Raw genomic sequence first — 15,731 nt, 5'->3', positions numbered from 1 at the left:
CTGAACCTAAAGCAGCTGGTTCCTGATGATGGTCTCTACACTCACCACAATCCCCTGCAGCCTCCACTTTCTGAAAACTTGACATTTTTGAAAGCTTTTCTTGCAAGACACTTGGCAAAATCCACCACCCTCACCCACCCATCAGTCACTGCCTCCCCAGCCCCACCCAAGCAGGGTAAACGCGGGGCTAGGCCTCCCTGGAGCACCTCACCGCCAGCTCTGGTCACCAGGAGGTCAGCCTCACCACCAGACCCAGGTCAAGGGCTTTAATGGGTCCAACCAAGCCTCGGAAAAACAGCCTGAGGGCTTGGAGAGAGAGCCTGGGAATCTGGCTTATACCTGCTGCAGAATGAATGGAGAGACGGATGGAAAAAGAGAGACACATTGAACACGACATCTTAACAAGTCGCTTAATCTAATATTTTGTGCTCAGAACTTGTTTTTATTAAAGCATGTGAAGAAATTGATAATGGGGTGAGATAATTGTGCTTAGTTCCAATACAAATCTTGCTTCAAGAATTTCTTTCAAGACAGTGTTTTTCTTTGTATGATCCACCTAATTGGGTTTTGGTATTGGCGTTGTTTTCAGTAATCTCATTACTGAAGCAAAAACACCCATGAAAAGGTATTTGTTAATGTGTTTAAAGAAGAATGTGTTTTTGACTGATCTGGCAATGCATAAATACAGTAAAATTAAACTAATTGCGCGTGTGTTTCGGAGCGTGCCCCTTGTGAATGCGTGCAGTCAGACTGGGTTGGGCAGGGCAGTGTGATTGCAGTCCTGCGGTCCTGTCTCTGCCCTCCGCATTTTGTCCCAGTTTGGACGTGTTTCGCCCCCGCCAGGAATGCAGGGGAAGCTTGCATGAATTTTTTCATCACACGGCAACTTTTTTTGCCTACTTCTGAAAATGACAGTTTTCGAATTCCTCCAGCTTTGTCAGTCTGTGCCATGTGGGGCTTGGCGGGCCAGAGGTCAGAGCTGTAGTGGACTTATGAGTGGCTGGAAAATATGTGCCCTTTGGAAGTTGTTGAGTAACTTTCTCCCTTCCATCTGTGACATCCAGTAAAAGACTCTCAAGTATTACAGAAAGTCAAGCAGAAAGTCTTCACTTCCATCTCTCTTTTTCCCTTTGCACAGCTACATGGCAGACCTAAAGAAAACTTATCTGAACCTGATGTTCAGAAATATTTTTTCTTTTAAAAAGGGACCAGAGGACAATCAAACATGTTGCAAATGCAATAGGGATTGCATATTGGATCTGAATCCAAAATGCTGTTTCCTTACACTAAGAAAATCAGAGAGACAGAGTTATTCTAAAATTGTGATCATTAAAAGCAATCTAGAGTCATCAATGTCTGCTAAAAGGGCTGCACCTCTACTACAGGACAGGGATGCTTCCTGGGAAGATGAAACCAGACCTGCTATCTCCCACTATTTTACTGAGCACTTGAAAACCTTCTTGGGAAAAACATAAAACACATTTTTCATATCCACTCTCTTTTTCAGGCAGGGCCCTTATCTCGACCGTTCCTGATTGAAACAAGGCTTCAAGTTAGTCCCGGTAAGGTCACATTTTAAATCAAAAGTTCAAACTTCACTTAAAAAGCTTCCAGGTATAGGTTCGGCCTTTTGGCAGGAAACATTTTGGCTTCCATATCAGGGCTTTTCTCTCAAAGGCATGCACTGTGTCAACATTCCTGGTTAATTAGGGGTTAAATACGGGGGTATGTAAAGATATACCCCTGTATAAAGTACAATATTTCCAAGGGGTTTTCCAGAAGAAGTGCTGAAAGTAAGTAAGACAAAGTTTTTCTCATCAGGTCTACTTCTCTTCGCATTCAAAGAAACCAAAAAGAAGTATCATTCATTATCTATACTCCAGAAAAAATGACACGCCAGTAGGCAGGACTGTGTTATCTGGTTAAAACTGTGTAAATACAGCTCTCCATATCACTGCTTGGATAAAACAAGATGTTATTATGTTGAAAAAGCATGTAATGGCTAAAGGATGGCTAGCTTTCATTTAGCTTGCCAGCACTTATTCACAGAAAACATACCATAGAGACAAATGTGACCATGCATGCACACACACCCATGCATGTACTCAAGGTCATACCTACAAAACACACCCTCAAATTACTGTTTGGCTTACCAAGCAGGAAGTAGGTAAGCCCACTCGATCTGACCGTTGTCGTGGCAACGACCAATGGGAGCGGGGGGTTAATGAGGGGGTCAGTAGCCTGTCTAGCCAAGTGGGATTGTCAGTCATTCTCTTGTTGGCATGAATTCAAAGAATGCGGGTAAAACAGCGGTGGACAGTCTCAGAAGACTAAATTAAGAAAAAAAGAGAAGAGGGGTGGATGGGAGCAGGAGAAGAAGAAGAGAGGAGGAAGTAAAGGAGGAGAGGAGAGGCTGGAAAGCACCTGAAGTGTGAGTCAGGGGAGGAAGAGGAGGAGGAGGGCTAGTCGCAGCTGCAATAACACTGTCTGGCAGTCCAAGGGGGAGCTGCTAGACTCACAGCACACTGCATACACACTCATATACACTTTATGTGCATGCCCGTCCATATGCTCTATAAACATTTTCTCATCCACCAAGACTTTCTATGTGTGCACACTGTGTGTGTTCATGTTAGAAAACACATTAATAAGCAGCTGCCTCCTCTCTCTCAACACAATGCAAGAAAATAAGACCGTATATGTCATTATAGGTATACACACACACACACACTTACGGGCCCAGGTCAGCTAGTGCAGCCAACCACAGGCATGGCCACAGCCGCTGATCCACACCCCCACATCTGGCAGCCCGGGATCTGGCCTTGGCCTCAGTTCACAGCCTGCGGTGGTCTGCTCCGGGTCTGGGTTTCCCAAAAGTATCTCGCCTTGCGTCTTGTCTTCGTGTCTGGTGAGACATAGCTGGACTCGGACGTCTCGCAGAGGACACGGCGTGCTGTTTACTTTGGTTGTGGCAGCACTTACTCGAAAAATAAACAGGAGTATGAATCTTGAGTGTTGGCGTAATTTGAGGTCATGGTGGTAGCAAACACGGCATGGATGTAGGTGCGTGAGGATGGCAAAGGTCAGAGTTCAAAGGGAATATTTAATATGTGGTGGAGAGCAGCTCAGACTGTGCTTGGAGTTAGCAGAACAGTTTGTAAAGCCTTGGTTTACTGTAAATAGCCCATTTTCTGTGCAGCTGCGGGTTGAATGTGACATGTTTTCACTCTGGCGAGGAAATTACATCATCTAACCCTCCTCACTTTACTCTCCTTGTGAGTTCACTCACATTTTACACTTTACCACTCTGGTCACTCTTGGAACATTAAAAAATACATATATTTCAGTCCTCAGAGCGATGGAGCCAAAGTAATACTGGCTAACACTTAACCTCTGATTCTGGTTCTACAAACAGAAAAACAGCAATGTCCAGTTAACCCTCTGGTTTCTGTTCTCACTAATGCATAAGCCTCATGGTTTTCGGTAAAAAAAAAACGCCCTTCAAAAGAATTAATTAAGTAAACGTTGCAGATTTTAACCCGAGTTTCATTTCCCTATCCACCCAAAAGATGTTTCCAGCTGGAAAAAGACAATGACCACACCAGTTTATAGTAAATGAGATCTGTTTGCAACAATTATAACACCTTTCAGTAACACAGGAGAAAAAAAAGGAAAAAATAAACACTGATATCATTGTATATATATTTTGTTAGGCATCTTTCCTTGGGTTTTGATGTGTACAGCAAACCTTGTCTCCCAGAAATTATATTTATATGCAACTAATTTGCAACCGCAATTTGCATTTTGAGGGAAATGTAATGTCATCCAGATTAAGTTTTCTTTTAACATATCTGGCAAGTACTCCATCAGTTAAATGTTCACTGACAACATATTTCATTTGTTTTCCGCCAAACTATCCAACCATTGTTGAGGTTAGGGAAAGATTGTGGCCTGGTTTGATACAGAAAAAGTCAGCATTGACTTCAGATTTACTTAACTGAAACCATCTTTCCCCCTTTGACCAAAGTGCTTTTGCCGCCTAAACCTAACCACAGAGTCTAGTGTCACAGTCCTGAACATTGTACGCCCACCATCTGCCCCGACCAGTGAGGTTTATAAATGTAGTGATTCCTTCGACAACAAAAAACCTTGCCTCTGAACATAGTCCATCCAGAGATTATGTTTTTCATCACATCACAATGTAATTGGAAAAACAATGTAGTATATATAAACGTAATTTCTAGGAGACGGGGTTGGTACAGCTGGTTCAAATAATATCTTCCTGGTTGTTGACAATGGTTTGTGACAATGGTGTCCCACAGGGATCAATAGTAGGTCCCCTGCCATTTTCTTTTTATATGAGCAATATTTATTACCACAATTGTTTTTTTTACATTCAAAATACTGAACATTTCTAAGGCTAAAACAATCTAAAGTGTAAAACCTCTTCCAACACCTGTACTTAATAGAATAATACAGAAACAGCATCTTCCCGAACAAGACAAAGTCAAGCAACAAATATCTCCCAGAATACAAACCAACTAATCTGAGGTGACTCATTCTACTGATTCTAGTGTGTTTCATCAAACACTTTTGTTTACAGCTGTTTTGACCTCAGTTTTGTGTTGCGCTGAGCGTCATTTATGTGTGTTTTAATGTGTTTACTGCACTTGCCAGCCCATAGCTAAGTAAAAGCAGATCAAACAAAGATGAAAGCGGTTCCAGGCGCAGAAGGGATAACACTTTGGGGAAGGTATGTTTATTAACGCAGCTTAAGATCATAATCGTGAAAACATAAGCTCACGGTAAGGCCTGAGTCGGCTGAAAACTCCCTCTCCCGGGCGCTGGGAGGGGAAAAGCTTCTCCTGCTGTAACACTGAACTCTGCTCCCGCTGCCGCTTTTCTGTATGCTCAGCAGATGTCTCCCACTGATGACATACACAGATCTGAGCTTAAGCCCGTTGGCTGGCCTCAGATCAGTGTCAGGCTTTGTCAGGGACAGCATAAAAAAACAAGACGGGTGTTTTGAACATGGTTCATGTGATACTTTATGTGTTTTAAATATTTGACCCAACACGTGATGAGCAGCAGGAGAGAGAGAGAGAAAAGAAAACATTTATCTAGTTCAGTGTCACTATAATATGAATATATGTAGCCTACATTTAACCAGAATCCACAACAGGTGAACCCAGCATCTGTCTGGAGAGTTCAACTTGTTTCTGTAGAGTAAATTACTGTCTTCACCAAAAGCTAGTGGACTTGATGGCTTTGTACGTTTATTGTTCCCATGATCAAAACTTTCATGCTCAAAAGTCATATGGGTCACAACCTTTAGGCATGAGGACTTATTAGTAGTAGAGTAGTAGAGTTGTTGTTGCCTTTATCAGTCAATATTTAAACAACTCACATGATTACTTCTTCTAAAATGTAAATTTTTTATGGCTTATGCTTTTATTGAAGGGTAAATGTCACATGGAACATACCAAGTTTGCACTTTTATGGCTTTTTCCTTTTTTGTTTGGTAAATGTCTCATTCTGGAACCTACAAAGTTCACACACTACACAATTTTATGGCGTTTTTCCTGTTGCAGGAAATGTATTTAGATTAACTGAGGAGTAATTTATTCCTGGAAGGATTATCAGCATCAGCCCTAGTAAACACTTTTCCATCCATGCCTCATTTATCCAGTCACTTTACTGCTTGTTCCTATTCAGGGTCGTGGCAACTGTATCCCAGCATGCATGGGGCTAAAGGTGGGGAAACACCCCTGGACAGGTTGCAGGTTGAAGTCTATTTGCAGGCCTGTATGCTTTGCCAGGATAAAAATACACTCTGCCAGACAACAGACAACAATGCTGTCCATGTTAGTTGGCTAGCTTGTTAATGATGCTGTAGTTTACAAGCAGTCTGTTTCTCACTGTGGAAAAGTTTTGCAGCCGCTCGGAAGCCAATCTGGACCCTGTAAACAGGCTACTTATTCAGATTATTTACAGGGGGCATTAAATCATAAGAGGGCCCTTCCTGTGTGCAGGATACACTCTCTCGCTCCTACTCTCTGTTTGTGTCCCTCTCCCTTATTGAGCAGAATTTTGTCCTCTGAGGGTCTGTTCCCATGAAATGTTCTACGATAATAACGTGGCGACTGGAAATTCAGTTCCTCTCATAAAAGTCTAATTGCTCCTCCTGGTACTTCCGTGCGACCCCTTCCCCTCCTGTCAGACAATCTCACACACACACACACACACACACACACATTAAATTGTCACACCACAGGGCCAAATGGAAATACCTTAGAGATAAGTTTGTCATAGCTGTTGGCGTGGATTTTAACACAATTTCCAATTTTATGCAGCTCATTTCACAGAGGTGTGCCATGTCCACGGAGCATTTAAACATGGAGAATCATCCCATCATAAAGACCCCAAGTACAAATAATTAACTTCATAGATATCAAGGTCCAAAAACTGCACCACTGACTCACCTGTAAAATATGCAAAATTACATTACAACGTGTTTAGACTGCTTTGGCCATCGTGAAGGAAAGTAGTTTACTAAAAAAAGACTTTTTCTGTTTTGGTTGACATGTCACCATGAAAAGAGATATTTATTCCAGAGGCCTCTGGGGTTAAACATGCCACCACTGCCATAATGCAGTAGCTTAAAAACAACCCTGACTTACAGAGCAACCTTTATGCTGCGCCAACAGACACTGGAACCATGGAAAGAGTGAATTTGATGTGATACTTTTTACTTTAATTTTAAATGTAAGAATGTATTTTCCTGTTGTGGATAGAGTCTTCCTCTGAGCATAATTGTGTGAACTAAAGAACGGTTCCGATGGGTGACATCAGTGCTAGAGCTAACTGCTAATCGTTATGTCAGAACTCATTCATTCAAAAAATCCCCATTAACTGCATTAACTCTTTTTCTGAATAAAAAACACCTCAAGCTAGCGTAAAAACCTTTTTGCAAAACTGACTTTTTAAACTTTGCCATTTTTTCATGTGATACTTTAAAATGTGCATAAATTGATGAAAAAAGACTACAGAAAACATATTCCATTTAATAATTGAACATTTTGACCTGCTGGTGCTGTTAGATGAAGTTATGATTTGATGTGGGGTCATATTAGTGGGACATAATACCCAGTAAGGGTAGATTTTGTACAATCTTGAACCATTATAAGGGTTGGAGTAGTAACATTAGCACCTCTGATATTCCTCCGCTGCATTAATTCGTTAGCAGCAGTAGATTATAGTTCATTTTTATATATTAAATTCTGTTCAGTTCCAACATGGCTGTTCATGATCTCTGGAGAATATCACACAACACGGGAAGGGCTGACATCATTAATAGCAGTAATTACACTTTAAAGCATTTTTCTTTTTACATTGTCATTATGGGGATATTGCTCATCAGTGGTACAAATAGTGGCTAAAACTCACTGTTTCATGAAAAATCCCTGGGAACCTGCTACATTCCTCTGGGAAACATGAGAGTAAAGGGGTTAGAAAAGTTAACAAATAACGCCACAAGCCACACCTGACAAGAGGAGCTGAAAGCACGGACCACACAGTGTGCGCCCTGAGAAACTGGGCTATAAGATCTATTAACACAACAAACCACTGGGTGTAATTTCCCCTCAGATGAGCCAGCTTCTTACTGCCAGGGAATGTCCTGTGGATGTCAGAAATAAACCTCAGAAATGCTCTGTGTTTGTGGTGTAGGTGAGGGTCTCGCAGCATCAGTTTGTGTATAATGGAACAGAGAGAGGAGCTGGTGCAGAAACAGGTATTTAACTGGTGGGGTTTATTGGATGAAACCAAGCAGGTTAGGACACAGAGCCTAAGACTTTACTGAACTGTCCTAAAACCAAGACTGGCATAAAAATGCTATTACAACCAGGTCTTAGATTATCCCATTTGCTTCATTTTCATCACCTTTAATGGAAGTTGGATGATTATTACCAAATTCATCCCAAATAATAGACAAACATCCAGTTTGTAGTCAGTTTCTTGGGAAATAACATAAACATCTGAATTAATCCAGATAAAGATAACTGAAGTTGTATGCTATATAGACATTCCTATTATGAGCCTCAATGCAAAACGTCTTTCCATCTATTACACAAGATCATATTGTAGTCTTATGCCATATAAGGACTACAAAAATGACAGATAAGGGAAGCAATGTGAAAAAATATAAAGGAAAACCCACTGAAAGACGACTAAGAAACTGCAGCCATCACTTTCAGTCACAGCTGTGCTAAATGCTAACGGCAGCATGCTAACATGCCCACAATGACAATGCCAACGTGCTTATGTTTAGTAAGTATAGCGTTATACCACGTTATGCATTTTAGTTTTGTGTGTTAGCATGCTAACGTTTGCTAACCAGCCCTGAACAGATGCTCAAATAAAACCCTTTATTGAAACTAAAAGGTAGAAATGCCTCCAGACCCTTGATCCTATGAGTTCTGTCTTGGCTCATTTTTCCTCCAGATGTCTGTGGAGCTAACTTGTTCATTGTTTTGACATGTACGGGAAGGCATAGAATGTGAATAATAATATAAATGACTCGCAATGCCTTATGGAACTTATATGTCCACTAATATTTGGCGTCAGGGGCCTGGTGATCCCACGTATATATATTTTAAGGTGACTGCATGATGCTCAGAAGCTCTGCCAACATTTCCGTTTAAACAAAACAGTCATTTGTGTGTGTTGGTGGATATGGATTACAAATACATCTTGAACTCGATGGTGCCAAGCCCTTTAAAGTTCTCTACAGTAACTGTTTATTTCAGTTTATTTCTCTTGCAGTTTATTACCAGCGAGACCTACAGGACAGTGTGAGTGTTTTGGTGTGAAGAAACAGCCCTGGACAGCTCTTATGAAACCCTGTTCTCTTGTCTTGTGGTTGCTTGATGGCTCATTTAGTGCAGATACAACAGTTTTGTCTGGATCACTGGTATAGTTAATGACAGAGTCTGTCTTCTATTAGGCTGTACAATGACCTTTGAACTCATGAGGACCGAGATATGTAGGCCTACTGTACAGTAAGCACATGGTTTGTATTTTGCCTCCCCTGCTATCGCTCATACATCATATGTGACTGGAGGGGGGTTGGATGGGGTATTCCTTACAATGAAACCCCTGGGAGAGATTTCAGTTTTCATTAAAAATATGTATTCTACACCAGTATGTTTTAGCACAAGTTGGGAAGTTGACAGATGGGTCTATTTTTGTAATACATTATGCGCTATCAGCACCCTTCCAGTTTGCAAATGCCCAGAAGGCATTGTCCCATAGAAAGTAAAATGGAAAATGGAAATGGAAAAAACATGAGCAAGAAACTCCAACCACTGGCTTTTACTTCAGCTTTATGGAAGTTCTGAGAAAGACCTTAAAAAAGGAAAGATTAGAATGGAAAAAATGGCGCCTTTGTCGAATCTACAGATATGTTTTTTAGCAATTGATTTTTATTTTTAACTCCATGCAACATACACTCCTATGGAAGCCCAGTTCTGCCAGAAAGAGACAATTAAAATGGATGAAAAGTTATAAAAGATTAAAATAAAAATTCTATACACACAAAAAGTTACATTTTTGACTTACTATCTCATTATTTTGACTTGGTAAATCCTAATTTTGGATGACTATTTAAAGTATTTTATTTATTTAATTCGTGACTTAATGAGTAGAAATGATGACATAACCATCTGAGAAGTCGTCATTGGAACCTGTTTGGTAAAGGGCAGGCACTTTCAAAAAAATACTTGACAGGTGATTGGATGAACCATCTGTCTATCATCTTTTATAATGGGCAGATTTCGACCAATCAGATCAACAAACTATACAACGTGGTCAATCTCTTTCCAAAGCCAGTCAAGAGAAGAAATACTCTCCAGTTCTGATATAACTGATGCTAGCAGCATCTATGCTAACCTTGTGAACAGCTGAAAATTTTACTTTTAATTGGTTTTTTTCTCGTCCTGGAAGAAATGGGCTTATATAACAGACTGATTGTGCCAATTAAAAATATACGGCCCAGTCAATATGTCACAGAGGCCATGAGCTTGCTCCTTTAATGCCACCTGAAAGCTTGTACAAGCATTCACTGCAGCAGTTTGTTTTAGAGAAAAACAATGTGCTAGACCTTGCTTCAAAGTGTTGCTAACTTTTACATTTAAGTTCGTCACAACAACCTGAAGGTAATCCTGGGTAAGGCTCTTTCCGTTGACATTTCGGGTTGTACCCATTTAATTGGTGTCAGGAAATAAAGTAAAACCTTAAAGGCCCTGACACCTCCGGATTTTCCACATCACCTTGGTATTTCAGTGCCAGCTTTGAGCTGGGTGTTTTCAAAGCCATGCACCAGGAGTGAGATCATCCTGAAGTTACTTCACTTGCAGCAGCGGGACAAACTTACCACATATGTGGGCCACAAGATTAATGCTGTGTCCACAGTGTGTGGGCGTCCCAAGAGATATGCAAAAGCAGGGTCGATATTCTTCACCCACTGGATGTCTGATTCACATACAACTCATGCATACAGTTCACACATACTGTATAATTATGTTAATATACTGTTAACCAGGAAGGAAGATTATTTATTGTGGAATTATAAAAGTGTGCACACAATGTACACCACCATTTTGATGAACTGTCCCTTTAAAGAGGCCACACTGAGGTATTTATTTATGACAGGTGACAGCAGACCGTGTCCAATCACTCTGCTTTGGTCCTAGCAGCTTCCTGCTGTTAATAACACCCATCTCTGCCAACAAATGACCCACGCTTTCAAAAGAAACCCACGTAACCTGGCCAGGATGCTGTCGGGCCAGCTCCAGCCAAACCATAAAGATCAAAGGTCAGATGTCAACGTCGGGGTTAATGTCAAGATTAGGAACCAAGCAGTTTGACGGCTGAGGTTAAGTTTTGTTTGTGCTACGAGAGTTGGTCAGCATCAAATAGTCAGCATGGAAGACAGAGAAAGGCTGTTACATTATAAAAAAGAAGCAAATGAAATGTGGAATATTTGCATCTGGGGGAAAAAAGCACTTGGAAAGCTATCTGAGAATCCGAGAGAGACATAGAGAGAAGAATGAAGTGGTGTAACAAAATCTTCCTCTTTTTTATTAATCATTAATTGCTTCCTCTGTGCATTCAAAGTCACTCAGCCGTCAGGGTCTAATGGGATAAACATTTCTGTTTTTCTGTTTTATGCACCTGCTGGTTTTGGCTTTGTCCTGTGGGAGGCTGCCCATTAGACCAGATTAGATTACACACACTCGCACACACATGCGCTCACACTTGCGAACTTCAGCCATTAGTCACTGTAGTATCACTTTCAGTTCTCAGAGTGATCCTGGACACTTCCCAGTCCCAGCAAGGGAAAGTGGAAAATTATTAGGGACAAAACAGCACCCAATGCTTTAATCCCTTGTGGAGGAAATGACACAGTAATAGTGAAATAGTGGACTTTTCTAAACCCGTAATGTCTGATGGTAAACCTTTATCAAGTCGACTGACATGTGTGCCTCCTCGAAAGCTTTCCGGGCATGAGCACTGAGACAAAAGCAGTGTATTTCTGGTGAAAATTTTACATGTTAGCATACAGATGAACAACTGAGAGTTGGATTTTGCTGCAGGAGGGTTTTAATTGAGTTCCATTGCAACCGACATGAATCTAACTGGACCATCAAATAGAGATCTGGCATTGTCAGAGTGCATGTCTGCCAGGGCTAAATAGTCTTCAACATTAGTTATCTTGTTGTAATAATAGAACATGTTTGTTGTTTTTTCTGCATCTGATCTGCATCACAAGCAAGGAATCCATGAATCCATTTTCTTTTAAGCTTCACAGTTCAGGGTAAAAAAGTACTTTACAAATGATCAAACCAAACCTGACTGACACTTGTTAGGTCATTTTGAGCTATTATACTCTAACAAATGGAAAAAAACAGGGCAGTAATTATGATATTCATTGGGGGGGACACATCCTGTGTGGTTTGCCGTACCCCAGCAGAAGCCATTACTTGACTGCTGTGGGTAGATCGACGTCAAACACTGTACTGTCTCTCTTGTTCCTTACTTTTAAATGTATTAGAAAGTGGAAATTGTGGTTATCGCCCTGAAATGTTCATGCTAAATTCCTGTCAGAACCTTAGCTAGCTTGCTGTGCATAAGCTAGTGAACAAGAGGGGTCTATCTACAGCCCTGCAGGTGTTGACTCCTTGGCTACGGCCCTGCAAAAAATGCAGCAGAAATGCACACAGGGGCGTTCAGTTCCAGCATGTACTTTTGCATTGATTCAAACACACATTCCCATGAGTAATGTACAACACACACCTCGCACACTAATACCCATTGTGAAAATTGCCTCGTTTTCACCCGCCGCTTCCTCCAGCTCCCTCCGACTTGCTCCGCTCTCTGTTAACAGAGAACAATCAATCAGGGCCATTTCCTGTGCAGAGTGGACGTCCTGTCTCACAGGATGTGGCTTAAGAGGGTCACGGGCACAAGAGACTCGGTGGGCAGAAGGCAGCCCCAGCCCTTCATGTCAGGAAATCTCTACATGCCTACTAAATACTGTATTGTATGTAAGTGTGTAATGTATACCCAGGCACCTGAGTGCAATAAGGAAATATCTAGAGCTCAGTTCTAGTTAATATAAACAATGTATGTAGTTGCTATAGTGCATGTTTAATGGGTATGGGAATCCGTGGTTGAAGCTTGTTGCTCGTTACCTTGCTGTGCCTACCTTGCTAGTTTCGAGGTCCTGTTTCCCCCGGCTAGCTCCCAGTAATACCAGGGTGAGAGAATGGAAACAGCACATTAGCGTGTGTGGGTGCAGGTGGCGCCTTCGGCATGAGTGTCTGTGAGCCGCAGAGCAGTGTGAGGTTGTGTAATGCCAGCGTGGACCACATATTCACACACACACGCAATACAGCGGGAGCTAACTGTCAAATACAGCAGCTCCTGGCTTTCCGAGATAAATATTACATTCCTTAGCTGCCACTGACAAGCCAGAGGAACACAGGAGTCCCGCTGTAAACAGATTGTAAAAATTAGCAGGAAATGCTATCAGACGAGCCAGCACCACAAGCCAAATTTCAACCTCGGTTAATTGCATTTGAGCTCGTCACGTCGGTGGTCTGTAGCAAATCACATCCATGTAAACTTTGCAGAAATGGTAGCGATTAAAGGATTCTGTCTTGCTAGTAAAGACCTGAGCTTCTGGTGAGACAACTTTCACACCTCAGGGGGATGTCCGCCTTGTATACAGGTTTTAAAATAAAAGCACACACTGGTGTCTGTAAAAGCCCATTGATGAGCCCACGACTCCTATTGAAGATCAAAGTCTTTAGTTCTTTATTGTCACAATGCACTTTCATTCATTCATTCTGCCTTCTTTTTTTTATTATTCCAGTTTTACCAAAGGAGGACATCTGCTTAAACAAATGGTTTAGGTCAGGCCGTGGAAACTTATGTAATGATGAGTAGATTTACACCCTCTCGGAAATATTTCACAACGTTTCAGGGAGAGCAAAGGACGAGCTGCTTCTGGGAGGAAAAAGTGAAAGCGGTAACAGTGGAGCGATTCACGTAAAGCCAAATAAGCGGTTTTTAATGTGGAGATTTGTGTAGTTTAAAATGGGGTCTGGCGCAGTTTGAAGATGCCATCTGTGTCCCAAGTTAAGTTTATTACTGTCAGTGGAACTGAAATGGAATTCTCCTGATGAACTTCAGCCCTCTTTACCCAACTGCTGTGGTGAAGCTTTCTAGTTCGGATATCCATAATTCATTTAATGTACCTCACAACAAAATGTAAATATTTATTTCTATAAATACGTCTGTAGTGATAAATATTTGTTGTGCCATAACCGCAGGAGCAGATTAACCAGCTCGGTGGCCTTCGGGACAGAAATGAGTTATGAGCCCCCATTCCTCCCATTGTGCAAGCTTACTGGCAATATACTCTCTTATTTTGCTATCAGCATTGGGTATACCCACTTATAAATCCCCTCTAATGCGTATAATTTAGTAGTGTTCTGTGAGCTGACTTGTTTTTCCTAGGATGACAAAGGCATGACATAGGCGTCCAATATACGACTGTTTCATAACATTATAGTATGTTGAATTATCACACAGTAAACCTTAGACCTTCAGGGCCCCAGGAAAGTTACCCACTTTGCTTGGTTCATGATTCAGCCTCATCTAAGAGCAAAACGTGTCTCTTTCCATACTTGCACCACCAACAACAGGGTCAACAGCAAGTGCGACTGCACCAACATTATTCTGCCAGAAAGTATGCACATCACAACAGATTCGAGTTACTTATTCAAACAAGTTGACAAGTCTTTTTTCTTCAGCAGTGTGGGTGCAGCTAATGAAGACACTGGCAGTCAGTCCTACGCGGGCGAATGAGTCAGCCGCGTGCTGATTAAGGGATCCGCAAGCAGAGAAGCCATCAATCAAACGCGGGATCACTCCTACTCTCACTCCGCAGACCACGGCTGTTTAATGTCGTGTTTATCCAGCTGCTGACTTAATGCCTCAGACAGAGACCCCTGCTCCTGTCCTGGCTATCTAACGGAGGTACACAAAGAAAGAAGGATAAGGCTGGGACTTGAATCCATGCCCTTTTACATTGCCAAATGAGCTCAGTTTATAGTCGTTTGTTCAAAAAATTACAGCTAAAAGCTATGTCACAACCTTGTCTCTCTTCCAGAAATTCAAAATAAGCAATGTGCAAACGCTGTATATAAAACAATAAGCTTTTGAAATGTTTCTGTGTGCCGTTGCCAGCAAGGAAAAAACATACAGTTTAGTGTGTTCTGGGAAAGTTGGAAAGAGGAAGGTCGGAATCTCAACTCACCCACGTCGATGGGGATTTACAGCTCAACACCCAGCAGAATAGACATATGGCTTAGTGGTTTGCAGCCGAGATATGTCGGAAGCAATGGAGAATGAAATAAAGAGAGAAGGAGAAAGAAAAAGGTAGCGATAGATATGACAGATAGAGAACAGAGAGAAATTCATTTTTATCTGCTTGGCTTTTATTTGACAAGGTTAGTGCCGCTGAGAATTAAAATCTTGCTTAATGAGACGTATCCAAGAAAGTATGTGAAATACAGAGAAATACGGAGGAGATACTGTATGATGAGTACAGAGAGCTGGAAGAGACCAGGAGTTCTTGGTTTTGCATGTCCACTGGGAGGCCAGACATTAAGTAAGAGAGCAGCTGCAATAGGAAGGATATATAGCCAGCTACTCCCATGGAAGCCCCCAAACTCCTCCAGCTAACACTGGGGGACTCCAGGGAGTCCACGGGAGGCAAGGAACGTAAAAAGTTTCATTGGAGCCACTTAAAACTCTAAAATAATATCCGCTTATTAATACCAAGGCTGTCAATCAAACCCACACCCAAAAATGTGAAAGAAAATACAATATGGAGCAGGCCTGAGCTCTGTCTCCTTAAAATGTGATTATTATACTACTTAACTGAATTAGCAAATAGTTTTTGTATGAAACATAATTCAGACGGTTATGTTTTTAATCAACATAAAAAAACATATCGTATGTATCTACAAAACATTCTCTGACATATGTAATTTTTCTTTCCTACAATCTCCCCCACTGGCATGAGTACCAACTCAAACCACTTGGTTACGATAGGGAAATACTGCACTGTAACGCAAGTTATTTTAACTCAAAAGAATTGT

The 15,731-nt window shown here is 41.4% G+C and overlaps 1 protein-coding gene across 2 annotated transcripts in view; it reads left to right on the top strand.

The window, feature by feature from the left end:
* Nucleotides 1-10,748: 10,748 nt before the first annotated feature.
* LOC118339941 (sodium- and chloride-dependent GABA transporter 2-like) overlaps nucleotides 10,749-15,731 on the top strand; it is a 54,516-nt gene continuing 49,533 nt past the window's right edge. Inside the window, exon 1 of one of the 2 annotated variants that reach the window (XM_035677767.1) lies at nucleotides 10,749-10,873. The gene's annotated coding sequence lies outside the window, so the exon portion shown is untranslated. The remainder of the gene's footprint in view (nucleotides 10,874-15,731) is intronic. The other variant, XM_035677768.1, reaches the window with a different exon arrangement.

This window comes from Morone saxatilis, unplaced genomic scaffold, assembly GCF_004916995.1.
Source record: "Morone saxatilis isolate NCDOM2014 unplaced genomic scaffold, NCSU_SB_2.0 Contig6, whole genome shotgun sequence".
In the NCBI taxonomy this organism is placed as follows: domain Eukaryota; kingdom Metazoa; phylum Chordata; class Actinopteri; family Moronidae; genus Morone; species Morone saxatilis.
The sequence above is the reverse complement of the archived record's forward strand: the minus strand, read 5'-3'. Positions and strand labels throughout refer to the sequence as shown.